Here is a 25,440-nt window from a genome sequence, read left to right on the forward strand (position 1 = left end):
CTTTGCACTTCGGGTAGCAAGAGTCTGAGCAAGAGTCTCTGAGCCCTGTGCCCTGTGGGGGGGGGCGGGGGGGAGGAGGAGGAGGAGGAGGAGGAGGAGGAGGTGGGAAGGGCCGGGGCCTGCAGTCCTGTTCCCGGGGTGGCACGGCAAGTGGCCTCTTCCACAGGCTGCTTGGCCTGGGCTCCCTGCACCTGGGCCTTTGGAGGACCGGCCCTGTGCTTGCCAACACTTCCTGCAGGGACCCAGAGCTGGGAGGTGGCATCTCTCAGCCCTGGGTCGGGCAGAGCCCCAGCGGGCCATGCCCACAACCTCTCTCAGCACCGGTCCCCCAGAAGGCTCCTTTGGGACCAGGATTCTCTTGCGGTGACTCTTTAAGGTCTGGCCCCTGGATGGAGGGGCACCAGGAGTAGAGGAGCAGGAAGGGGAAGGGGGTGGCCATGCGAGGGGACACTTTGAGGCCGAGTCCCAGCTTCAGCCTGATCCTCCTGGGAACCCCGCTCTGAGACAAGGAGCCGGGCTTCGCATTCCCACAGCAGCCAGTCGTGGGCTGAGGACACCTGGGGCGTTGGGAACTCCCTGGCTTCTCCTTGGTTTAACGTCTAGAGCTGCTTGTGAATCGCGCCGCCACACACACCCGAGCGCAGGTGTCTTCCGCACAGACTGCGGGCCTCGCTCTTCTGAACGCCGCTAGCTCGCCACCCACCCACGGGTGAACCTGGTCAGGGTGCTTTCTCTAAGGGGCAGACTCTTTTCCGGGCGGGCTACCGGTGTCTCTGTTTGCTCGTTTCTTTCTTCCATTTCGGGAAAGTCTTCCTTGCTGGGTGTGGAAATCTCCTATGCCTTCCCTCGCCTATTCTGTCAGCTTTCAAATTCTCTTTCAGTTGCCACCCTCACAGATGGATTAGGAAACTCTTTCCGGTGCACTCATTAGTGAAATGACCTCCAGGAAGCTGGAATCCAATATCTAATGGCCGATTTTTAGCGAGTCCACACGCCAGGGTGGTCGGGGTCCAATGCAGCCCCGGCCAGGCCCAGGCCCCTTGGACTGGGCCACAGGAGGACACGGAGGAGGGTCCCGGCCCCCACGAAGCGGTGCCGGCAGTTCTCCACGGGCTTGGGCGTTTTCCAGAGGTAGGAGATGGAGGGGACTGATTTCTTCAGCGCCCCCCAAACCACGCCACCCCACCCCACCCATGGGACACATCCCCAGAGAGAGACGCCCCATACACTGGCTGTGCCCCAGCCCTGGCCCGGGGGAATAGGCGGCAGCCCACCCACAGGGCGAGGGGGGGGGGCGCAGCTGAAAGGGGTTGTGGGGGAGGGCGGCCCCTGGCTGGGGTCAAAGGGCGAGCGTCCCGCGCGTGCGCAGTCAGCGGCAGGCAGCGACGCGCTGGGGGTGGGCAGCGGGTAGGTGAAGGAGGCCGGGCGAGGAGACGAGGGGGGCTGGGAGGGCTCCACCTTGGCGAGTCCAGCCGTGGAGGCGCATCTTGTGTGAGTGTGAGTGAGTGTGAGTGTGTGTGTGTGTGTATACAGAGACAGCCCCCCGCCCCGCCCCGCCCATCACCCCGTCCCTGGGAGCCCGCGGGACCCGGCCGGAGAACTCAACCGGCCCGGCCCGGCGCGGGGCCTGGGGCGGGAGGCGGCGGCGGGGAAGCCCAGAGAGGCTCGGCTTCTTGAGCGGGGCAGGGGCGCCCTCCGCCGCCGTCTAGGGCCACACCACCCTGAACGCCCCCGATCTCGTCTGGTCTCGGAAGCTAAGCAGGGTCGGGCCTGGTTAGTACTTGGATGGGAGACCGCCTGGGAATACCGGGTGCCACAGGCTGCTGCTTTTTTTTTTTTTTTTTTTTTTTTTGCCTCTTGTTGTGTCCCCTTTCTGGGAGCGCGGCGGCGGCCCGGGGTGGGGGTCACCCCCACCCTCAGCGCCCGCCCGCGGTGCCTGGCGCCCCAGCCCGCACCGTGGGGCCTCCTCTTGTCCCAAGCCGCGACACCGCCGCCACGCGGCAGCATGCGTGGCATCTGGACTGTCAGGTCTCAGACCAAAGGTCTGCTCTGTGGGAACCGACACGCTGGAGGAAACCTTGAGAGTCTGAGAGGGGAGGGAGTTCCAGAAGAAGGCCAGGATGTCATTTGGAGGGAGTATGTGACCAGAACTCGTCCCGTTGCTTTTGGGGTTCTATGGGCTACACGCAGGAATCTTTGGTGGTGGCACCTGATGTTGGGGGATCCGGAGTCACACCCAGACCTGCTCCACAGGCCTCCTTTTACTTTTCTCTTCGGATTCATTATTTTTAAAAAGTGTCTCTTACCTCTATGATTGCATTTTCTTTTCTCTCTCTCTTCAAGCAGATGATGGGAGTACAAGTATTCAGGTGACATGTGTTGCCCGTGCCCCCCTCCCCCCTGTGTTCTTTTTTTTTTTTTTTTTTGAGACAGAGTCTCGTTTTGCTGCCCAGGCTAGAGTGAGTGCCATGGCGTCAGCCTAGCTCACAGCAACCTCAATCTCCGGGCTCAAGCAATCCTGCTGCCTCAGCCTCCCGAGTAGTTGGGACTACAGGCATGCACCACCACGCCCGGCTGTGTTTTTCTATATATATTAGTTGGCCAATTAATTTCTTTCTATTTTTAGTAGAGACGGGGTCTCGCTCTTGCTCAGGCTGGTTTCGAACTCCTGACCTGGAGCAATCCGCCCGCCTCGGCCTCCCAGAGAGCTAGGATTACAGGCGTGAGCCACCGCGCCCGCCCCCCCCTGTGTTCTTATTCATATACCTCTCATGTTGTTCCAGCGTATTGTGGGGGTACCAATGTTAAGGTCGGGTGCCTTGCCCTCTCCAAGCCTCCCCCCTCGGGTCAGAGCTTCAAGTGCGCCCATCCCCCAGTCGGTGCGCACCCACCCCATGCCTAATGGATGTGTATGCCCCTCCCCTCCCCCCACACGCCCGACACCCACCCGATGAAGGTGATTCCTCTCTGTCCACTTAGGCGTCCATCCGTTCGTACCAATTTGCTGGTGAGCGCGCTCACGTGGTGCTCGTGTGTCCATTCTTGGGATACCTGGCCTACTGGAACGGGTTCCAGCTCTGGCCAGGAGAACACGAGAGGCGCCCTCTCACCGCTGCTCCTCACAGCCGAATGGCACTCCGTGGTGTCCACGCGCCACATTTTATTCATGCACTCCTGGATGGATGGGCACTCGGGTCGCTTCCACGTCTTTGCGATTGTGAATTGTGCCCTAACTGTCACCCTAACCCTTACCCAGCCCGTCTCCACTGCCCCTGCCTGACGCACTCCTCCCCGGCCAGGCCCGTCACTGTCCTGGGCCCCCGCCTGACCGGCTCCTCCCCGCCCGGCCTCTCACCGTCCTCGGCCCCTGCCTGACCGGCTCCTCCGTCGCCTGGGCCTTCCAAGGGCTTGGTGTGGACGCTGCTTCCAGGAAGCCCTCCAGAAACCCGGCAGCAGGGTGGCCGCAGCAGTCTCCAGCAGCCGTCCCTAAGTCGCGTGAGTGCGGGGGACGTGCCCCCGCTGTGCCGCGGGGGCCCAGCCTGGTGTCTTCCCTGAGGCCCTGCGGCTGGCTGCCGGCTGGGCTGCCCCTCCCCGCAAGGGGAGAGCCGCGGAGGTGGGGACCGCCTCCTGATGGGGACGTACACGCAGCTCTCCACGTCGGATTCCGGGGCTCTCTGTCCTGCCCGAAGGCCCAGCTGGCCTGCGGGTCCTTAGAGTGGCAAAAACATCCGAAAACTGAGATTGAGGGTCCGGTGGGTGTCTGCACTTTTGTGCTGGGCACCCCAGGGAGGCCCGGGGGCTGGCTGGACAACGTGGTCTGCTGGGCGGGGGGGTTGGAGGAGCAACTGATGCCCTTTGCACTTCGGGTAGCAAGAGTCTGAGCAAGAGTCTCTGAGCCCTGTGCCCTGTGGGGGGGGGCGGGGGGGAGGAGGAGGAGGAGGAGGAGGAGGAGGAGGTGGGAAGGGCCGGGGCCTGCAGTCCTGTTCCCGGGGTGGCACGGCAAGTGGCCTCTTCCACAGGCTGCTTGGCCTGGGCTCCCTGCACCTGGGCCTTTGGAGGACCGGCCCTGTGCTTGCCAACACTTCCTGCAGGGACCCAGAGCTGGGAGGTGGCATCTCTCAGCCCTGGGTCGGGCAGAGCCCCAGCGGGCCATGCCCACAACCTCTCTCAGCACCGGTCCCCCAGAAGGCTCCTTTGGGACCAGGATTCTCTTGCGGTGACTCTTTAAGGTCTGGCCCCTGGATGGAGGGGCACCAGGAGTAGAGGAGCAGGAAGGGGAAGGGGGTGGCCATGCGAGGGGACACTTTGAGGCCGAGTCCCAGCTTCAGCCTGATCCTCCTGGGAACCCCGCTCTGAGACAAGGAGCCGGGCTTCGCATTCCCACAGCAGCCAGTCGTGGGCTGAGGACACCTGGGGCGTTGGGAACTCCCTGGCTTCTCCTTGGTTTAACGTCTGGAGCTGCTTGTGAATCGCGCCGCCACACACACCCGAGCGCAGGTGTCTTCCGCACAGACTGCGGGCCTCGCTCTTCTGAACGCCGCTAGCTCGCCACCCACCCACGGGTGAACCTGGTCAGGGTGCTTTCTCTAAGGGGCAGACTCTTTTCCGGGCGGGCTACCGGTGTCTCTGTTTGCTCGTTTCTTTCTTCCATTTCGGGAAAGTCTTCCTTGCTGGGTGTGGAAATCTCCTATGCCTTCCCTCGCCTATTCTGTCAGCTTTCAAATTCTCTTTCAGTTGCCACCCTCACAGATGGATTAGGAAACTCTTTCCGGTGCACTCATTAGTGAAATGACCTCCAGGAAGCTGGAATCCAATATCTAATGGCCGATTTTTAGCGAGTCCACACGCCAGGGTGGTCGGGGTCCAATGCAGCCCCGGCCAGGCCCAGGCCCCTTGGACTGGGCCACAGGAGGACACGGAGGAGGGTCCCGGCCCCCACGAAGCGGTGCCGGCAGTTCTCCACGGGCTTGGGCGTTTTCCAGAGGTAGGAGATGGAGGGGACTGATTTCTTCAGCGCCCCCCAAACCACGCCACCCCACCCCACCCATGGGACACATCCCCAGAGAGAGACGCCCCATACACTGGCTGTGCCCCAGCCCTGGCCCGGGGGAATAGGCGGCAGCCCACCCACAGGGCGAGGGGGGGGGGCGCAGCTGAAAGGGGTTGTGGGGGAGGGCGGCCCCTGGCTGGGGTCAAAGGGCGAGCGTCCCGCGCGTGCGCAGTCAGCGGCAGGCAGCGACGCGCTGGGGGTGGGCAGCGGGTAGGTGAAGGAGGCCGGGCGAGGAGACGAGGGGGGCTGGGAGGGCTCCACCTTGGCGAGTCCAGCCGTGGAGGCGCATCTTGTGTGAGTGTGAGTGAGTGTGAGTGTGTGTGTGTGTGTATACAGAGACAGCCCCCCGCCCCGCCCCGCCCATCACCCCGTCCCTGGGAGCCCGCGGGACCCGGCCGGAGAACTCAACCGGCCCGGCCCGGCGCGGGGCCTGGGGCGGGAGGCGGCGGCGGGGAAGCCCAGAGAGGCTCGGCTTCTTGAGCGGGGCAGGGGCGCCCTCCGCCGCCGTCTAGGGCCACACCACCCTGAACGCCCCCGATCTCGTCTGGTCTCGGAAGCTAAGCAGGGTCGGGCCTGGTTAGTACTTGGATGGGAGACCGCCTGGGAATACCGGGTGCCACAGGCTGCTGCTTTTTTTTTTTTTTTTTTTTTTTTGCCTCTTGTTGTGTCCCCTTTCTGGGAGCGCGGCGGCGGCCCGGGGTGGGGGTCACCCCCACCCTCAGCGCCCGCCCGCGGTGCCTGGCGCCCCAGCCCGCACCGTGGGGCCTCCTCTTGTCCCAAGCCGCGACACCGCCGCCACGCGGCAGCATGCGTGGCATCTGGACTGTCAGGTCTCAGACCAAAGGTCTGCTCTGTGGGAACCGACACGCTGGAGGAAACCTTGAGAGTCTGAGAGGGGAGGGAGTTCCAGAAGAAGGCCAGGATGTCATTTGGAGGGAGTATGTGACCAGAACTCGTCCCGTTGCTTTTGGGGTTCTATGGGCTACACGCAGGAATCTTTGGTGGTGGCACCTGATGTTGGGGGATCCGGAGTCACACCCAGACCTGCTCCACAGGCCTCCTTTTACTTTTCTCTTCGGATTCATTATTTTTAAAAAGTGTCTCTTACCTCTAGGATTGCATTTTCTTTTCTCTCTCTCTTCAAGCAGATGATGGGAGTACAAGTATTCAGGTGACATGTGTTGCCCGTGCCCCCCTCCCCCCTGTGTTCTTTTTTTTTTTTTTTTTTGAGACAGAGTCTCGTTTTGCTGCCCAGGCTAGAGTGAGTGCCATGGCGTCAGCCTAGCTCACAGCAACCTCAATCTCCGGGCTCAAGCAATCCTGCTGCCTCAGCCTCCCGAGTAGTTGGGACTACAGGCATGCACCACCACGCCCGGCTGTGTTTTTCTATATATATTAGTTGGCCAATTAATTTCTTTCTATTTTTAGTAGAGACGGGGTCTCGCTCTTGCTCAGGCTGGTTTCGAACTCCTGACCTGGAGCAATCCGCCCGCCTCGGCCTCCCAGAGAGCTAGGATTACAGGCGTGAGCCACCGCGCCCGCCCCCCCCCTGTGTTCTTATTGATATACCTCTCATGTTGTTCCAGCGTATTGTGGGGGTACCAATGTTAAGGTCGGGTGCCTTGCCCTCTCCAAGCCTCCCCCCTCGGGTCAGAGCTTCAAGTGCGCCCATCCCCCAGTCGGTGCGCACCCACCCCATGCCTAATGGATGTGTATGCCCCTCCCCTCCCCCCACACGCCCGACACCCACCCGATGAAGGTGATTCCTCTCTGTCCACTTAGGCGTCCATCCGTTCGTACCAATTTGCTGGTGAGCGCGCTCACGTGGTGCTCGTGTGTCCATTCTTGGGATACCTGGCCTACTGGAACGGGTTCCAGCTCTGGCCAGGAGAACACGAGAGGCGCCCTCTCACCGCTGCTCCTCACAGCCGAATGGCACTCCGTGGTGTCCACGCGCCACATTTTATTCATGCACTCCTGGATGGATGGGCACTCGGGTCGCTTCCACGTCTTTGCGATTGTGAATTGTGCCCTAACTGTCACCCTAACCCTTACCCAGCCCGTCTCCACTGCCCCTGCCTGACGCACTCCTCCCCGGCCAGGCCCGTCACTGTCCTGGGCCCCCGCCTGACCGGCTCCTCCCCGCCCGGCCTCTCACCGTCCTCGGCCCCTGCCTGACCGGCTCCTCCGTCGCCTGGGCCTTCCAAGGGCTTGGTGTGGACGCTGCTTCCAGGAAGCCCTCCAGAAACCCGGCAGCAGGGTGGCCGCAGCAGTCTCCAGCAGCCGTCCCTAAGTCGCGTGAGTGCGGGGGACGTGCCCCCGCTGTGCCGCGGGGGCCCAGCCTGGTGTCTTCCCTGAGGCCCTGCGGCTGGCTGCCGGCTGGGCTGCCCCTCCCCGCAAGGGGAGAGCCGCGGAGGTGGGGACCGCCTCCTGATGGGGACGTACACGCAGCTCTCCACGTCGGATTCCGGGGCTCTCTGTCCTGCCCGAAGGCCCAGCTGGCCTGCGGGTCCTTAGAGTGGCAAAAACATCCGAAAACTGAGATTGAGGGTCCGGTGGGTGTCTGCACTTTTGTGCTGGGCACCCCAGGGAGGCCCGGGGGCTGGCTGGACAACGTGGTCTGCTGGGCGGGGGGGTTGGAGGAGCAACTGATGCCCTTTGCACTTCGGGTAGCAAGAGTCTGAGCAAGAGTCTCTGAGCCCTGTGCCCTGTGGGGGGGGGCGGGGGGGAGGAGGAGGAGGAGGAGGAGGAGGAGGAGGTGGGAAGGGCCGGGGCCTGCAGTCCTGTTCCCGGGGTGGCACGGCAAGTGGCCTCTTCCACAGGCTGCTTGGCCTGGGCTCCCTGCACCTGGGCCTTTGGAGGACCGGCCCTGTGCTTGCCAACACTTCCTGCAGGGACCCAGAGCTGGGAGGTGGCATCTCTCAGCCCTGGGTCGGGCAGAGCCCCAGCGGGCCATGCCCACAACCTCTCTCAGCACCGGTCCCCCAGAAGGCTCCTTTGGGACCAGGATTCTCTTGCGGTGACTCTTTAAGGTCTGGCCCCTGGATGGAGGGGCACCAGGAGTAGAGGAGCAGGAAGGGGAAGGGGGTGGCCATGCGAGGGGACACTTTGAGGCCGAGTCCCAGCTTCAGCCTGATCCTCCTGGGAACCCCGCTCTGAGACAAGGAGCCGGGCTTCGCATTCCCACAGCAGCCAGTCGTGGGCTGAGGACACCTGGGGCGTTGGGAACTCCCTGGCTTCTCCTTGGTTTAACGTCTAGAGCTGCTTGTGAATCGCGCCGCCACACACACCCGAGCGCAGGTGTCTTCCGCACAGACTGCGGGCCTCGCTCTTCTGAACGCCGCTAGCTCGCCACCCACCCACGGGTGAACCTGGTCAGGGTGCTTTCTCTAAGGGGCAGACTCTTTTCCGGGCGGGCTACCGGTGTCTCTGTTTGCTCGTTTCTTTCTTCCATTTCGGGAAAGTCTTCCTTGCTGGGTGTGGAAATCTCCTATGCCTTCCCTCGCCTATTCTGTCAGCTTTCAAATTCTCTTTCAGTTGCCACCCTCACAGATGGATTAGGAAACTCTTTCCGGTGCACTCATTAGTGAAATGACCTCCAGGAAGCTGGAATCCAATATCTAATGGCCGATTTTTAGCGAGTCCACACGCCAGGGTGGTCGGGGTCCAATGCAGCCCCGGCCAGGCCCAGGCCCCTTGGACTGGGCCACAGGAGGACACGGAGGAGGGTCCCGGCCCCCACGAAGCGGTGCCGGCAGTTCTCCACGGGCTTGGGCGTTTTCCAGAGGTAGGAGATGGAGGGGACTGATTTCTTCAGCGCCCCCCAAACCACGCCACCCCACCCCACCCATGGGACACATCCCCAGAGAGAGACGCCCCATACACTGGCTGTGCCCCAGCCCTGGCCCGGGGGAATAGGCGGCAGCCCACCCACAGGGCGAGGGGGGGGGGCGCAGCTGAAAGGGGTTGTGGGGGAGGGCGGCCCCTGGCTGGGGTCAAAGGGCGAGCGTCCCGCGCGTGCGCAGTCAGCGGCAGGCAGCGACGCGCTGGGGGTGGGCAGCGGGTAGGTGAAGGAGGCCGGGCGAGGAGACGAGGGGGGCTGGGAGGGCTCCACCTTGGCGAGTCCAGCCGTGGAGGCGCATCTTGTGTGAGTGTGAGTGAGTGTGAGTGTGTGTGTGTGTGTATACAGAGACAGCCCCCCGCCCCGCCCCGCCCATCACCCCGTCCCTGGGAGCCCGCGGGACCCGGCCGGAGAACTCAACCGGCCCGGCCCGGCGCGGGGCCTGGGGCGGGAGGCGGCGGCGGGGAAGCCCAGAGAGGCTCGGCTTCTTGAGCGGGGCAGGGGCGCCCTCCGCCGCCGTCTAGGGCCACACCACCCTGAACGCCCCCGATCTCGTCTGGTCTCGGAAGCTAAGCAGGGTCGGGCCTGGTTAGTACTTGGATGGGAGACCGCCTGGGAATACCGGGTGCCACAGGCTGCTGCTTTTTTTTTTTTTTTTTTTTTTTTTGCCTCTTGTTGTGTCCCCTTTCTGGGAGCGCGGCGGCGGCCCGGGGTGGGGGTCACCCCCACCCTCAGCGCCCGCCCGCGGTGCCTGGCGCCCCAGCCCGCACCGTGGGGCCTCCTCTTGTCCCAAGCCGCGACACCGCCGCCACGCGGCAGCATGCGTGGCATCTGGACTGTCAGGTCTCAGACCAAAGGTCTGCTCTGTGGGAACCGACACGCTGGAGGAAACCTTGAGAGTCTGAGAGGGGAGGGAGTTCCAGAAGAAGGCCAGGATGTCATTTGGAGGGAGTATGTGACCAGAACTCGTCCCGTTGCTTTTGGGGTTCTATGGGCTACACGCAGGAATCTTTGGTGGTGGCACCTGATGTTGGGGGATCCGGAGTCACACCCAGACCTGCTCCACAGGCCTCCTTTTACTTTTCTCTTCGGATTCATTATTTTTAAAAAGTGTCTCTTACCTCTATGATTGCATTTTCTTTTCTCTCTCTCTTCAAGCAGATGATGGGAGTACAAGTATTCAGGTGACATGTGTTGCCCGTGCCCCCCTCCCCCCTGTGTTCTTTTTTTTTTTTTTTTTTGAGACAGAGTCTCGTTTTGCTGCCCAGGCTAGAGTGAGTGCCATGGCGTCAGCCTAGCTCACAGCAACCTCAATCTCCGGGCTCAAGCAATCCTGCTGCCTCAGCCTCCCGAGTAGTTGGGACTACAGGCATGCACCACCACGCCCGGCTGTGTTTTTCTATATATATTAGTTGGCCAATTAATTTCTTTCTATTTTTAGTAGAGACGGGGTCTCGCTCTTGCTCAGGCTGGTTTCGAACTCCTGACCTGGAGCAATCCGCCCGCCTCGGCCTCCCAGAGAGCTAGGATTACAGGCGTGAGCCACCGCGCCCGCCCCCCCCCTGTGTTCTTATTGATATACCTCTCATGTTGTTCCAGCGTATTGTGGGGGTACCAATGTTAAGGTCGGGTGCCTTGCCCTCTCCAAGCCTCCCCCCTCGGGTCAGAGCTTCAAGTGCGCCCATCCCCCAGTCGGTGCGCACCCACCCCATGCCTAATGGATGTGTATGCCCCTCCCCTCCCCCCACACGCCCGACACCCACCCGATGAAGGTGATTCCTCTCTGTCCACTTAGGCGTCCATCCGTTCGTACCAATTTGCTGGTGAGCGCGCTCACGTGGTGCTCGTGTGTCCATTCTTGGGATACCTGGCCTACTGGAACGGGTTCCAGCTCTGGCCAGGAGAACACGAGAGGCGCCCTCTCACCGCTGCTCCTCACAGCCGAATGGCACTCCGTGGTGTCCACGCGCCACATTTTATTCATGCACTCCTGGATGGATGGGCACTCGGGTCGCTTCCACGTCTTTGCGATTGTGAATTGTGCCCTAACTGTCACCCTAACCCTTACCCAGCCCGTCTCCACTGCCCCTGCCTGACGCACTCCTCCCCGGCCAGGCCCGTCACTGTCCTGGGCCCCCGCCTGACCGGCTCCTCCCCGCCCGGCCTCTCACCGTCCTCGGCCCCTGCCTGACCGGCTCCTCCGTCGCCTGGGCCTTCCAAGGGCTTGGTGTGGACGCTGCTTCCAGGAAGCCCTCCAGAAACCCGGCAGCAGGGTGGCCGCAGCAGTCTCCAGCAGCCGTCCCTAAGTCGCGTGAGTGCGGGGGACGTGCCCCCGCTGTGCCGCGGGGGCCCAGCCTGGTGTCTTCCCTGAGGCCCTGCGGCTGGCTGCCGGCTGGGCTGCCCCTCCCCGCAAGGGGAGAGCCGCGGAGGTGGGGACCGCCTCCTGATGGGGACGTACACGCAGCTCTCCACGTCGGATTCCGGGGCTCTCTGTCCTGCCCGAAGGCCCAGCTGGCCTGCGGGTCCTTAGAGTGGCAAAAACATCCGAAAACTGAGATTGAGGGTCCGGTGGGTGTCTGCACTTTTGTGCTGGGCACCCCAGGGAGGCCCGGGGGCTGGCTGGACAACGTGGTCTGCTGGGCGGGGGGGTTGGAGGAGCAACTGATGCCCTTTGCACTTCGGGTAGCAAGAGTCTGAGCAAGAGTCTCTGAGCCCTGTGCCCTGTGGGGGGGGGCGGGGGGGAGGAGGAGGAGGAGGAGGAGGAGGAGGAGGTGGGAAGGGCCGGGGCCTGCAGTCCTGTTCCCGGGGTGGCACGGCAAGTGGCCTCTTCCACAGGCTGCTTGGCCTGGGCTCCCTGCACCTGGGCCTTTGGAGGACCGGCCCTGTGCTTGCCAACACTTCCTGCAGGGACCCAGAGCTGGGAGGTGGCATCTCTCAGCCCTGGGTCGGGCAGAGCCCCAGCGGGCCATGCCCACAACCTCTCTCAGCACCGGTCCCCCAGAAGGCTCCTTTGGGACCAGGATTCTCTTGCGGTGACTCTTTAAGGTCTGGCCCCTGGATGGAGGGGCACCAGGAGTAGAGGAGCAGGAAGGGGAAGGGGGTGGCCATGCGAGGGGACACTTTGAGGCCGAGTCCCAGCTTCAGCCTGATCCTCCTGGGAACCCCGCTCTGAGACAAGGAGCCGGGCTTCGCATTCCCACAGCAGCCAGTCGTGGGCTGAGGACACCTGGGGCGTTGGGAACTCCCTGGCTTCTCCTTGGTTTAACGTCTAGAGCTGCTTGTGAATCGCGCCGCCACACACACCCGAGCGCAGGTGTCTTCCGCACAGACTGCGGGCCTCGCTCTTCTGAACGCCGCTAGCTCGCCACCCACCCACGGGTGAACCTGGTCAGGGTGCTTTCTCTAAGGGGCAGACTCTTTTCCGGGCGGGCTACCGGTGTCTCTGTTTGCTCGTTTCTTTCTTCCATTTCGGGAAAGTCTTCCTTGCTGGGTGTGGAAATCTCCTATGCCTTCCCTCGCCTATTCTGTCAGCTTTCAAATTCTCTTTCAGTTGCCACCCTCACAGATGGATTAGGAAACTCTTTCCGGTGCACTCATTAGTGAAATGACCTCCAGGAAGCTGGAATCCAATATCTAATGGCCGATTTTTAGCGAGTCCACACGCCAGGGTGGTCGGGGTCCAATGCAGCCCCGGCCAGGCCCAGGCCCCTTGGACTGGGCCACAGGAGGACACGGAGGAGGGTCCCGGCCCCCACGAAGCGGTGCCGGCAGTTCTCCACGGGCTTGGGCGTTTTCCAGAGGTAGGAGATGGAGGGGACTGATTTCTTCAGCGCCCCCCAAACCACGCCACCCCACCCCACCCATGGGACACATCCCCAGAGAGAGACGCCCCATACACTGGCTGTGCCCCAGCCCTGGCCCGGGGGAATAGGCGGCAGCCCACCCACAGGGCGAGGGGGGGGGGCGCAGCTGAAAGGGGTTGTGGGGGAGGGCGGCCCCTGGCTGGGGTCAAAGGGCGAGCGTCCCGCGCGTGCGCAGTCAGCGGCAGGCAGCGACGCGCTGGGGGTGGGCAGCGGGTAGGTGAAGGAGGCCGGGCGAGGAGACGAGGGGGGCTGGGAGGGCTCCACCTTGGCGAGTCCAGCCGTGGAGGCGCATCTTGTGTGAGTGTGAGTGAGTGTGAGTGTGTGTGTGTGTGTATACAGAGACAGCCCCCCGCCCCGCCCCGCCCATCACCCCGTCCCTGGGAGCCCGCGGGACCCGGCCGGAGAACTCAACCGGCCCGGCCCGGCGCGGGGCCTGGGGCGGGAGGCGGCGGCGGGGAAGCCCAGAGAGGCTCGGCTTCTTGAGCGGGGCAGGGGCGCCCTCCGCCGCCGTCTAGGGCCACACCACCCTGAACGCCCCCGATCTCGTCTGGTCTCGGAAGCTAAGCAGGGTCGGGCCTGGTTAGTACTTGGATGGGAGACCGCCTGGGAATACCGGGTGCCACAGGCTGCTGCTTTTTTTTTTTTTTTTTTTTTTTTTGCCTCTTGTTGTGTCCCCTTTCTGGGAGCGCGGCGGCGGCCCGGGGTGGGGGTCACCCCCACCCTCAGCGCCCGCCCGCGGTGCCTGGCGCCCCAGCCCGCACCGTGGGGCCTCCTCTTGTCCCAAGCCGCGACACCGCCGCCACGCGGCAGCATGCGTGGCATCTGGACTGTCAGGTCTCAGACCAAAGGTCTGCTCTGTGGGAACCGACACGCTGGAGGAAACCTTGAGAGTCTGAGAGGGGAGGGAGTTCCAGAAGAAGGCCAGGATGTCATTTGGAGGGAGTATGTGACCAGAACTCGTCCCGTTGCTTTTGGGGTTCTATGGGCTACACGCAGGAATCTTTGGTGGTGGCACCTGATGTTGGGGGATCCGGAGTCACACCCAGACCTGCTCCACAGGCCTCCTTTTACTTTTCTCTTCGGATTCATTATTTTTAAAAAGTGTCTCTTACCTCTATGATTGCATTTTCTTTTCTCTCTCTCTTCAAGCAGATGATGGGAGTACAAGTATTCAGGTGACATGTGTTGCCCGTGCCCCCCTCCCCCCTGTGTTCTTTTTTTTTTTTTTTTTTGAGACAGAGTCTCGTTTTGCTGCCCAGGCTAGAGTGAGTGCCATGGCGTCAGCCTAGCTCACAGCAACCTCAATCTCCGGGCTCAAGCAATCCTGCTGCCTCAGCCTCCCGAGTAGTTGGGACTACAGGCATGCACCACCACGCCCGGCTGTGTTTTTCTATATATATTAGTTGGCCAATTAATTTCTTTCTATTTTTAGTAGAGACGGGGTCTCGCTCTTGCTCAGGCTGGTTTCGAACTCCTGACCTGGAGCAATCCGCCCGCCTCGGCCTCCCAGAGAGCTAGGATTACAGGCGTGAGCCACCGCGCCCGCCCCCCCCTGTGTTCTTATTCATATACCTCTCATGTTGTTCCAGCGTATTGTGGGGGTACCAATGTTAAGGTCGGGTGCCTTGCCCTCTCCAAGCCTCCCCCCTCGGGTCAGAGCTTCAAGTGCGCCCATCCCCCAGTCGGTGCGCACCCACCCCATGCCTAATGGATGTGTATGCCCCTCCCCTCCCCCCACACGCCCGACACCCACCCGATGAAGGTGATTCCTCTCTGTCCACTTAGGCGTCCATCCGTTCGTACCAATTTGCTGGTGAGCGCGCTCACGTGGTGCTCGTGTGTCCATTCTTGGGATACCTGGCCTACTGGAACGGGTTCCAGCTCTGGCCAGGAGAACACGAGAGGCGCCCTCTCACCGCTGCTCCTCACAGCCGAATGGCACTCCGTGGTGTCCACGCGCCACATTTTATTCATGCACTCCTGGATGGATGGGCACTCGGGTCGCTTCCACGTCTTTGCGATTGTGAATTGTGCCCTAACTGTCACCCTAACCCTTACCCAGCCCGTCTCCACTGCCCCTGCCTGACGCACTCCTCCCCGGCCAGGCCCGTCACTGTCCTGGGCCCCCGCCTGACCGGCTCCTCCCCGCCCGGCCTCTCACCGTCCTCGGCCCCTGCCTGACCGGCTCCTCCGTCGCCTGGGCCTTCCAAGGGCTTGGTGTGGACGCTGCTTCCAGGAAGCCCTCCAGAAACCCGGCAGCAGGGTGGCCGCAGCAGTCTCCAGCAGCCGTCCCTAAGTCGCGTGAGTGCGGGGGACGTGCCCCCGCTGTGCCGCGGGGGCCCAGCCTGGTGTCTTCCCTGAGGCCCTGCGGCTGGCTGCCGGCTGGGCTGCCCCTCCCCGCAAGGGGAGAGCCGCGGAGGTGGGGACCGCCTCCTGATGGGGACGTACACGCAGCTCTCCACGTCGGATTCCGGGGCTCTCTGTCCTGCCCGAAGGCCCAGCTGGCCTGCGGGTCCTTAGAGTGGCAAAAACATCCGAAAACTGAGATTGAGGGTCCGGTGGGTGTCTGCACTTTTGTGCTGGGCACCCCAGGGAGGCCCGGGGGCTGGCTGGACAACGTGGTCTGCTGGGCGGGGGGGTTGGAGGAGCAACTGATGCCCTTTGCACTTCGGGTAGCAAGAGTCTGAGCAAGAGTCTCTGAGCCCTGTGCCCTGTGGGGGGGGGCGGGGGGGAGGAGGAGGAGGAGGAGGAGGAGGAGGAGGTGGGAAGGGCCGGGGCCTGCAGTCCTGTTCCCGGGGTGGCACGGCAAGTGGCCTCTTCCACAGGCTGCTTGGCCTGGGCTCCCTGCACCTGGGCCTTTGGAGGACCGGCCCTGTGCTTGCCAACACTTCCTGCAGGGACCCAGAGCTGGGAGGTGGCATCTCTCAGCCCTGGGTCGGGCAGAGCCCCAGCGGGCCATGCCCACAACCTCTCTCAGCACCGGTCCCCCAGAAGGCTCCTTTGGGACCAGGATTCTCTTGCGGTGACTCTTTAAGGTCTGGCCCCTGGATGGAGGGGCACCAGGAGTAGAGGAGCAGGAAGGGGAAGGGGGTGGCCATGCGAGGGGACACTTTGAGGCCGAGTCCCAGCTTCAGCCTGATCCTCCTGGGAACCCCGCTCTGAGACAAGGAGCCGGGCTTCGCATTCCCACAGCAGCCAGTCGTGGGCTGAGGACACCTGGGGCGTTGGGAACTCCCTGGCTTCTCCTTGGTTTAACGTCTGGAGCTGCTTGTGAATCGCGCCGCCACACACACCCGAGCGCAGGTGTCTTCCGCACAGACTGCGGGCCTCGCTCTTCTGAACGCCGCTAGCTCGCCACCCACCCACGGGTGAACCTGGTCAGGGTGCTTTCTCTAAGGGGCAGACTCTTTTCCGGGCGGGCTACCGGTGTCTCTGTTTGCTCGTTTCTTTCTTCCATTTCGGGAAAGTCTTCCTTGCTGGGTGTGGAAATCTCCTATGCCTTCCCTCGCCTATTCTGTCAGCTTTCAAATTCTCTTTCAGTTGCCACCCTCACAGATGGATTAGGAAACTCTTTCCGGTGCACTCATTAGTGAAATGACCTCCAGGAAGCTGGAATCCAATATCTAATGGCCGATTTTTAGCGAGTCCACACGCCAGGGTGGTCGGGGTCCAATGCAGCCCCGGCCAGGCCCAGGCCCCTTGGACTGGGCCACAGGAGGACACGGAGGAGGGTCCCGGCCCCCACGAAGCGGTGCCGGCAGTTCTCCACGGGCTTGGGCGTTTTCCAGAGGTAGGAGATGGAGGGGACTGATTTCTTCAGCGCCCCCCAAACCACGCCACCCCACCCCACCCATGGGACACATCCCCAGAGAGAGACGCCCCATACACTGGCTGTGCCCCAGCCCTGGCCCGGGGGAATAGGCGGCAGCCCACCCACAGGGCGAGGGGGGGGGGCGCAGCTGAAAGGGGTTGTGGGGGAGGGCGGCCCCTGGCTGGGGTCAAAGGGCGAGCGTCCCGCGCGTGCGCAGTCAGCGGCAGGCAGCGACGCGCTGGGGGTGGGCAGCGGGTAGGTGAAGGAGGCCGGGCGAGGAGACGAGGGGGGCTGGGAGGGCTCCACCTTGGCGAGTCCAGCCGTGGAGGCGCATCTTGTGTGAGTGTGAGTGAGTGTGAGTGTGTGTGTGTGTGTATACAGAGACAGCCCCCCGCCCCGCCCCGCCCATCACCCCGTCCCTGGGAGCCCGCGGGACCCGGCCGGAGAACTCAACCGGCCCGGCCCGGCGCGGGGCCTGGGGCGGGAGGCGGCGGCGGGGAAGCCCAGAGAGGCTCGGCTTCTTGAGCGGGGCAGGGGCGCCCTCCGCCGCCGTCTAGGGCCACACCACCCTGAACGCCCCCGATCTCGTCTGGTCTCGGAAGCTAAGCAGGGTCGGGCCTGGTTAGTACTTGGATGGGAGACCGCCTGGGAATACCGGGTGCCACAGGCTGCTGCTTTTTTTTTTTTTTTTTTTTTTTTGCCTCTTGTTGTGTCCCCTTTCTGGGAGCGCGGCGGCGGCCCGGGGTGGGGGTCACCCCCACCCTCAGCGCCCGCCCGCGGTGCCTGGCGCCCCAGCCCGCACCGTGGGGCCTCCTCTTGTCCCAAGCCGCGACACCGCCGCCACGCGGCAGCATGCGTGGCATCTGGACTGTCAGGTCTCAGACCAAAGGTCTGCTCTGTGGGAACCGACACGCTGGAGGAAACCTTGAGAGTCTGAGAGGGGAGGGAGTTCCAGAAGAAGGCCAGGATGTCATTTGGAGGGAGTATGTGACCAGAACTCGTCCCGTTGCTTTTGGGGTTCTATGGGCTACACGCAGGAATCTTTGGTGGTGGCACCTGATGTTGGGGGATCCGGAGTCACACCCAGACCTGCTCCACAGGCCTCCTTTTACTTTTCTCTTCGGATTCATTATTTTTAAAAAGTGTCTCTTACCTCTAGGATTGCATTTTCTTTTCTCTCTCTCTTCAAGCAGATGATGGGAGTACAAGTATTCAGGTGACATGTGTTGCCCGTGCCCCCCTCCCCCCTGTGTTCTTTTTTTTTTTTTTTTTTGAGACAGAGTCTCGTTTTGCTGCCCAGGCTAGAGTGAGTGCCATGGCGTCAGCCTAGCTCACAGCAACCTCAATCTCCGGGCTCAAGCAATCCTGCTGCCTCAGCCTCCCGAGTAGTTGGGACTACAGGCATGCACCACCACGCCCGGCTGTGTTTTTCTATATATATTAGTTGGCCAATTAATTTCTTTCTATTTTTAGTAGAGACGGGGTCTCGCTCTTGCTCAGGCTGGTTTCGAACTCCTGACCTGGAGCAATCCGCCCGCCTCGGCCTCCCAGAGAGCTAGGATTACAGGCGTGAGCCACCGCGCCCGCCCCCCCCCTGTGTTCTTATTGATATACCTCTCATGTTGTTCCAGCGTATTGTGGGGGTACCAATGTTAAGGTCGGGTGCCTTGCCCTCTCCAAGCCTCCCCCCTCGGGTCAGAGCTTCAAGTGCGCCCATCCCCCAGTCGGTGCGCACCCACCCCATGCCTAATGGATGTGTATGCCCCTCCCCTCCCCCCACACGCCCGACACCCACCCGATGAAGGTGATTCCTCTCTGTCCACTTAGGCGTCCATCCGTTCGTACCAATTTGCTGGTGAGCGCGCTCACGTGGTGCTCGTGTGTCCATTCTTGGGATACCTGGCCTACTGGAACGGGTTCCAGCTCTGGCCAGGAGAACACGAGAGGCGCCCTCTCACCGCTGCTCCTCACAGCCGAATGGCACTCCGTGGTGTCCACGCGCCACATTTTATTCATGCACTCCTGGATGGATGGGCACTCGGGTCGCTTCCACGTCTTTGCGATTGTGAATTGTGCCCTAACTGTCACCCTAACCCTTACCCAGCCCGTCTCCACTGCCCCTGCCTGACGCACTCCTCCCCGGCCAGGCCCGTCACTGTCCTGGGCCCCCGCCTGACCGGCTCCTCCCCGCCCGGCCTCTCACCGTCCTCGGCCCCTGCCTGACCGGCTCCTCCGTCGCCTGGGCCTTCCAAGGGCTTGGTGTGGACGCTGCTTCCAGGAAGCCCTCCAGAAACCCGGCAGCAGGGTGGCCGCAGCAGTCTCCAGCAGCCGTCCCTAAGTCGCGTGAGTGCGGGGGACGTGCCCCCGCTGTGCCGCGGGGGCCCAGCCTGGTGTCTTCCCTGAGGCCCTGCGGCTGGCTGCCGGCTGGGCTGCCCCTCCCCGCAAGGGGAGAGCCGCGGAGGTGGGGACCGCCTCCTGATGGGGACGTACACGCAGCTCTCCACGTCGGATTCCGGGGCTCTCTGTCCTGCCCGAAGGCCCAGCTGGCCTGCGGGTCCTTAGAGTGGCAAAAACATCCGAAAACTGAGATTGAGGGTCCGGTGGGTGTCTGCACTTTTGTGCTGGGCACCCCAGGGAGGCCCGGGGGCTGGCTGGACAACGTGGTCTGCTGGGCGGGGGGGTTGGAGGAGCAACTGATGCCCTTTGCACTTCGGGTAGCAAGAGTCTGAGGTGTCTCTGAGCCCTGTGCCCTGTGGGGGGGGGCGGGGGGGAGGAGGAGGAGGAGGAGGAGGAGGAGGAGGTGGGAAGGGCCGGGGCCTGCAGTCCTGTTCCCGGGGTGGCACGGCAAGTGGCCTCTTCCACAGGCTGCTTGGCCTGGGCTCCCTGCACCTGGGCCTTTGGAGGACCGGCCCTGTGCTTGCCAACACTTCCTGCAGGGACCCAGAGCTGGGAGGTGGCATCTCTCAGCCCTGGGTCGGGCAGAGCCCCAGCGGGCCATGCCCACAACCTCTCTCAGCACCGGTCCCCCAGAAGGCTCCTTTGGGACCAGGATTCTCTTGCGGTGACTCTTTAAGGTCTGGCCCCTGGATGGAGGGGCACCAGGAGTAGAGGAGCAGGAAGGGGAAGGGGGTGGCCATGCGAGGGGACACTTTGAGGCCGAGTCCCAGCTTCAGCCTGATCCTCCTGGGAACCCCGCTCTGAGACAAGGAGCCGGGCTTCGCATTCCCACAGCAGCCAGTCGTGGGCTGAGGACACCTGGGGCGTTGGGAACTCCCTGGCTTCTCCTTGGTTTAACGTCTAGAGCTGCTTGTGAATCGCGCCGCCACACACACCCGAGCGCAGGTGTCTTCCGCACAGACTGCGGGCCTCGCTCTTCTGAACGCCGCTAGCTCGCCACCCACCCACGGGTGAACCTGGTCAGGGTGCTTTCTCTAAGGGGCAGACTCTTTTCCGGGCGGGCTACCGGTGTCTCTGTTTGCTCGTTTCTTTCTTCCATTTCGGGAAAGTCTTCCTTGCTGGGTGTGGAAATCTCCTATGCCTTCCCTCGCCTATTCTGTCAGCTTTCAAATTCTCTTTCAGTTGCCACCCTCACAGATGGATTAGGAAACTCTTTCCGGTGCACTCATTAGTGAAATGACCTCCAGGAAGCTGGAATCCAATATCTAATGGCCGATTTTTAGCGAGTCCACACGCCAGGGTGGTCGGGGTCCAATGCAGCCCCGGCCAGGCCCAGGCCCCTTGGACTGGGCCACAGGAGGACACGGAGGAGGGTCCCGGCCCCCACGAAGCGGTGCCGGCAGTTCTCCACGGGCTTGGGCGTTTTCCAGAGGTAGGAGATGGAGGGGACTGATTTCTTCAGCGCCCCCCAAACCACGCCACCCCACCCCACCCATGGGACACATCCCCAGAGAGAGACGCCCCATACACTGGCTGTGCCCCAGCCCTGGCCCGGGGGAATAGGCGGCAGCCCACCCACAGGGCGAGGGGGGGGGGCGCAGCTGAAAGGGGTTGTGGGGGAGGGCGGCCCCTGGCTGGGGTCAAAGGGCGAGCGTCCCGCGCGTGCGCAGTCAGCGGCAGGCAGCGACGCGCTGGGGGTGGGCAGCGGGTAGGTGAAGGAGGCCGGGCGAGGAGACGAGGGGGGCTGGGAGGGCTCCACCTTGGCGAGTCCAGCCGTGGAGGCGCATCTTGTGTGAGTGTGAGTGAGTGTGAGTGTGTGTGTGTGTGTATACAGAGACAGCCCCCCGCCCCGCCCCGCCCATCACCCCGTCCCTGGGAGCCCGCGGGACCCGGCCGGAGAACTCAACCGGCCCGGCCCGGCGCGGGGCCTGGGGCGGGAGGCGGCGGCGGGGAAGCCCAGAGAGGCTCGGCTTCTTGAGCGGGGCAGGGGCGCCCTCCGCCGCCGTCTAGGGCCACACCACCCTGAACGCCCCCGATCTCGTCTGGTCTCGGAAGCTAAGCAGGGTCGGGCCTGGTTAGTACTTGGATGGGAGACCGCCTGGGAATACCGGGTGCCACAGGCTGCTGCTTTTTTTTTTTTTTTTTTTTTTTTGCCTCTTGTTGTGTCCCCTTTCTGGGAGCGCGGCGGCGGCCCGGGGTGGGGGTCACCCCCACCCTCAGCGCCCGCCCGCGGTGCCTGGCGCCCCAGCCCGCACCGTGGGGCCTCCTCTTGTCCCAAGCCGCGACACCGCCGCCACGCGGCAGCATGCGTGGCATCTGGACTGTCAGGTCTCAGACCAAAGGTCTGCTCTGTGGGAACCGACACGCTGGAGGAAACCTTGAGAGTCTGAGAGGGGAGGGAGTTCCAGAAGAAGGCCAGGATGTCATTTGGAGGGAGTATGTGACCAGAACTCGTCCCGTTGCTTTTGGGGTTCTATGGGCTACACGCAGGAATCTTTGGTGGTGGCACCTGATGTTGGGGGATCCGGAGTCACACCCAGACCTGCTCCACAGGCCTCCTTTTACTTTTCTCTTCGGATTCATTATTTTTAAAAAGTGTCTCTTACCTCTAGGATTGCATTTTCTTTTCTCTCTCTCTTCAAGCAGATGATGGGAGTACAAGTATTCAGGTGACATGTGTTGCCCGTGCCCCCCTCCCCCCTGTGTTCTTTTTTTTTTTTTTTTTTGAGACAGAGTCTCGTTTTGCTGCCCAGGCTAGAGTGAGTGCCATGGCGTCAGCCTAGCTCACAGCAACCTCAATCTCCGGGCTCAAGCAATCCTGCTGCCTCAGCCTCCCGAGTAGTTGGGACTACAGGCATGCACCACCACGCCCGGCTGTGTTTTTCTATATATATTAGTTGGCCAATTAATTTCTTTCTATTTTTAGTAGAGACGGGGTCTCGCTCTTGCTCAGGCTGGTTTCGAACTCCTGACCTGGAGCAATCCGCCCGCCTCGGCCTCCCAGAGAGCTAGGATTACAGGCGTGAGCCACCGCGCCCGCCCCCCCCCTGTGTTCTTATTGATATACCTCTCATGTTGTTCCAGCGTATTGTGGGGGTACCAATGTTAAGGTCGGGTGCCTTGCCCTCTCCAAGCCTCCCCCCTCGGGTCAGAGCTTCAAGTGCGCCCATCCCCCAGTCGGTGCGCACCCACCCCATGCCTAATGGATGTGTATGCCCCTCCCCTCCCCCCACACGCCCGACACCCACCCGATGAAGGTGATTCCTCTCTGTCCACTTAGGCGTCCATCCGTTCGTACCAATTTGCTGGTGAGCGCGCTCACGTGGTGCTCGTGTGTCCATTCTTGGGATACCTGGCCTACTGGAACGGGTTCCAGCTCTGGCCAGGAGAACACGAGAGGCGCCCTCTCACCGCTGCTCCTCACAGCCGAATGGCACTCCGTGGTGTCCACGCGCCACATTTTATTCATGCACTCCTGGATGGATGGGCACTCGGGTCGCTTCCACGTCTTTGCGATTGTGAATTGTGCCCTAACTGTCACCCTAACCCTTACCCAGCCCGTCTCCACTGCCCCTGCCTGACGCACTCCTCCCCGGCCAGGCCCGTCACTGTCCTGGGCCCCCGCCTGACCGGCTCCTCCCCGCCCGGCCTCTCACCGTCCTCGGCCCCTGCCTGACCGGCTCCTCCGTCGCCTGGGCCTTCCAAGGGCTTGGTGTGGACGCTGCTTCCAGGAAGCCCTCCAGAAACCCGGCAGCAGGGTGGCCGCAGCAGTCTCCAGCAGCCGTCCCTAAGTCGCGTGAGTGCGGGGGACGTGCCCCCGCTGTGCCGCGGGGGCCCAGCCTGGTGTCTTCCCTGAGGCCCTGCGGCTGGCTGCCGGCTGGGCTGCCCCTCCCCGCAAGGGGAGAGCCGCGGAGGTGGGGACCGCCTCCTCATGGGGACGTACACGCAGCTCTCCACGTCGGATTCCGGGGCTCTCTGTCCTGCCCGAAGGCCCAGCTGGCCTGCGGGTCCTTAGAGTGGCAAAAACATCCGAAAACTGAGATTGAGGGTCCGGTGGGTGTCTGCACTTTTGTGCTGGGCACCCCAGGGAGGCCCGGGGGCTGGCTGGACAACGTGGTCTGCTGGGCGGGGGGGTTGGAGGAGCAACTGATGCCCTTTGCACTTCGGGTAGCAAGAGTCTGAGCAAGAGTCTCTGAGCCCTGTGCCCTGTGGGGGGGGGCGGGGGGGAGGAGGAGGAGGAGGAGGAGGAGGAGGAGGTGGGAAGGGCCGGGGCCTGCAGTCCTGTTCCCGGGGTGGCACGGCAAGTGGCCTCTTCCACAGGCTGCTTGGCCTGGGCTCCCTGCACCTGGGCCTTTGGAGGACCGGCCCTGTGCTTGCCAACACTTCCTGCAGGGACCCAGAGCTGGGAGGTGGCATCTCTCAGCCCTGGGTCGGGCAGAGCCCCAGCGGGCCATGCCCACAACCTCTCTCAGCACCGGTCCCCCAGAAGGCTCCTTTGGGACCAGGATTCTCTTGCGGTGACTCTTTAAGGTCTGGCCCCTGGATGGAGGGGCACCAGGAGTAGAGGAGCAGGAAGGGGAAGGGGGTGGCCATGCGAGGGGACACTTTGAGGCCGAGTCCCAGCTTCAGCCTGATCCTCCTGGGAACCCCGCTCTGAGACAAGGAGCCGGGCTTCGCATTCCCACAGCAGCCAGTCGTGGGCTGAGGACACCTGGGGCGTTGGGAACTCCCTGGCTTCTCCTTGGTTTAACGTCTAGAGCTGCTTGTGAATCGCGCCGCCACACACACCCGAGCGCAGGTGTCTTCCGCACAGACTGCGGGCCTCGCTCTTCTGAATGCCGCTAGCTCGCCACCCACCCACGGGTGAACCTGGTCAGGGTGCTTTCTCTAAGGGGCAGACTCTTTTCCGGGCGGGCTACCGGTGTCTCTGTTTGCTCGTTTCTTTCTTCCATTTCGGGAAAGTCTTCCTTGCTGGGTGTGGAAATCTCCTATGCCTTCCCTCGCCTATTCTGTCAGCTTTCAAATTCTCTTTCAGTTGCCACCCTCACAGATGGATTAGGAAACTCTTTCCGGTGCACTCATTAGTGAAATGACCTCCAGGAAGCTGGAATCCAATATCTAATGGCCGATTTTTAGCGAGTCCACACGCCAGGGTGGTCGGGGTCCAATGCAGCCCCGGCCAGGCCCAGGCCCCTTGGACTGGGCCACAGGAGGACACGGAGGAGGGTCCCGGCCCCCACGAAGCGGTGCCGGCAGTTCTCCACGGGCTTGGGCGTTTTCCAGAGGTAGGAGATGGAGGGGACTGATTTCTTCAGCGCCCCCCAAACCACGCCACCCCACCCCACCCATGGGACACATCCCCAGAGAGAGACGCCCCATACACTGGCTGTGCCCCAGCCCTGGCCCGGGGGAATAGGCGGCAGCCCACCCACAGGGCGAGGGGGGGGGGCGCAGCTGAAAGGGGTTGTGGGGGAGGGCGGCCCCTGGCTGGGGTCAAAGGGCGAGCGTCCCGCGCGTGCGCAGTCAGCGGCAGGCAGCGACGCGCTGGGGGTGGGCAGCGGGTAGGTGAAGGAGGCCGGGCGAGGAGACGAGGGGGGCTGGGAGGGCTCCACCTTGGCGAGTCCAGCCGTGGAGGCGCATCTTGTGTGAGTGTGAGTGAGTGTGAGTGTGTGTGTGTGTGTATACAGAGACAGCCCCCCGCCCCGCCCCGCCCATCACCCCGTCCCTGGGAGCCCGCGGGACCCGGCCGGAGAACTCAACCGGCCCGGCCCGGCGCGGGGCCTGGGGCGGGAGGCGGCGGCGGGGAAGCCCAGAGAGGCTCGGCTTCTTGAGCGGGGCAGGGGCGCCCTCCGCCGCCGTCTAGGGCCACACCACCCTGAACGCCCCCGATCTCGTCTGGTCTCGGAAGCTAAGCAGGGTCGGGCCTGGTTAGTACTTGGATGGGAGACCGCCTGGGAATACCGGGTGCCACAGGCTGCTGCTTTTTTTTTTTTTTTTTTTTTTTTGCCTCTTGTTGTGTCCCCTTTCTGGGAGCGCGGCGGCGGCCCGGGGTGGGGGTCACCCCCACCCTCAGCGCCCGCCCGCGGTGCCTGGCGCCCCAGCCCGCACCGTGGGGCCTCCTCTTGTCCCAAGCCGCGACACCGCCGCCACGCGGCAGCATGCGTGGCATCTGGACTGTCAGGTCTCAGACCAAAGGTCTGCTCTGTGGGAACCGACACGCTGGAGGAAACCTTGAGAGTCTGAGAGGGGAGGGAGTTCCAGAAGAAGGCCAGGATGTCATTTGGAGGGAGTATGTGACCAGAACTCGTCCCGTTGCTTTTGGGGTTCTATGGGCTACACGCAGGAATCTTTGGTGGTGGCACCTGATGTTGGGGGATCCGGAGTCACACCCAGACCTGCTCCACAGGCCTCCTTTTACTTTTCTCTTCGGATTCATTATTTTTAAAAAGTGTCTCTTACCTCTATGATTGCATTTTCT

General features: G+C 62.9%; 7 non-coding genes across 7 annotated transcripts; all 7 read left to right on the forward strand.

The window, feature by feature from the left end:
* Positions 1-1,703: 1,703 nt before the first annotated feature.
* LOC142875982 (5S ribosomal RNA) lies at positions 1,704-1,822 on the forward strand. The gene has a single exon (XR_012923163.1). It is a non-coding gene; the product is annotated as a 5S ribosomal RNA (ribosomal RNA).
* A 3,734-nt stretch (positions 1,823-5,556) lies between these two features.
* Positions 5,557-5,675, forward strand: LOC142875993 (5S ribosomal RNA). Its single transcript, XR_012923164.1, has one exon. It is a non-coding gene; the product is annotated as a 5S ribosomal RNA (ribosomal RNA).
* Positions 5,676-9,409: 3,734 nt separating this feature from the next.
* LOC142876005 (5S ribosomal RNA) lies at positions 9,410-9,528 on the forward strand. Its single transcript, XR_012923165.1, has one exon. It is a non-coding gene; the product is annotated as a 5S ribosomal RNA (ribosomal RNA).
* Positions 9,529-13,263: 3,735 nt separating this feature from the next.
* On the forward strand, positions 13,264-13,382 carry LOC142876016 (5S ribosomal RNA). The gene has a single exon (XR_012923166.1). It is a non-coding gene; the product is annotated as a 5S ribosomal RNA (ribosomal RNA).
* A 3,734-nt stretch (positions 13,383-17,116) lies between these two features.
* Positions 17,117-17,235, forward strand: LOC142876027 (5S ribosomal RNA). Its single transcript, XR_012923167.1, has one exon. It is a non-coding gene; the product is annotated as a 5S ribosomal RNA (ribosomal RNA).
* A 3,731-nt stretch (positions 17,236-20,966) lies between these two features.
* LOC142876040 (5S ribosomal RNA) lies at positions 20,967-21,085 on the forward strand. The gene has a single exon (XR_012923169.1). It is a non-coding gene; the product is annotated as a 5S ribosomal RNA (ribosomal RNA).
* Positions 21,086-24,819: 3,734 nt separating this feature from the next.
* LOC142876052 (5S ribosomal RNA) lies at positions 24,820-24,938 on the forward strand. Its single transcript, XR_012923170.1, has one exon. It is a non-coding gene; the product is annotated as a 5S ribosomal RNA (ribosomal RNA).
* Positions 24,939-25,440: the final 502 nt, after the last annotated feature.

This window comes from Microcebus murinus, chromosome 14 (genome assembly GCF_040939455.1).
Source record: "Microcebus murinus isolate Inina chromosome 14, M.murinus_Inina_mat1.0, whole genome shotgun sequence".
In the NCBI taxonomy this organism is placed as follows: domain Eukaryota; kingdom Metazoa; phylum Chordata; class Mammalia; order Primates; family Cheirogaleidae; genus Microcebus; species Microcebus murinus.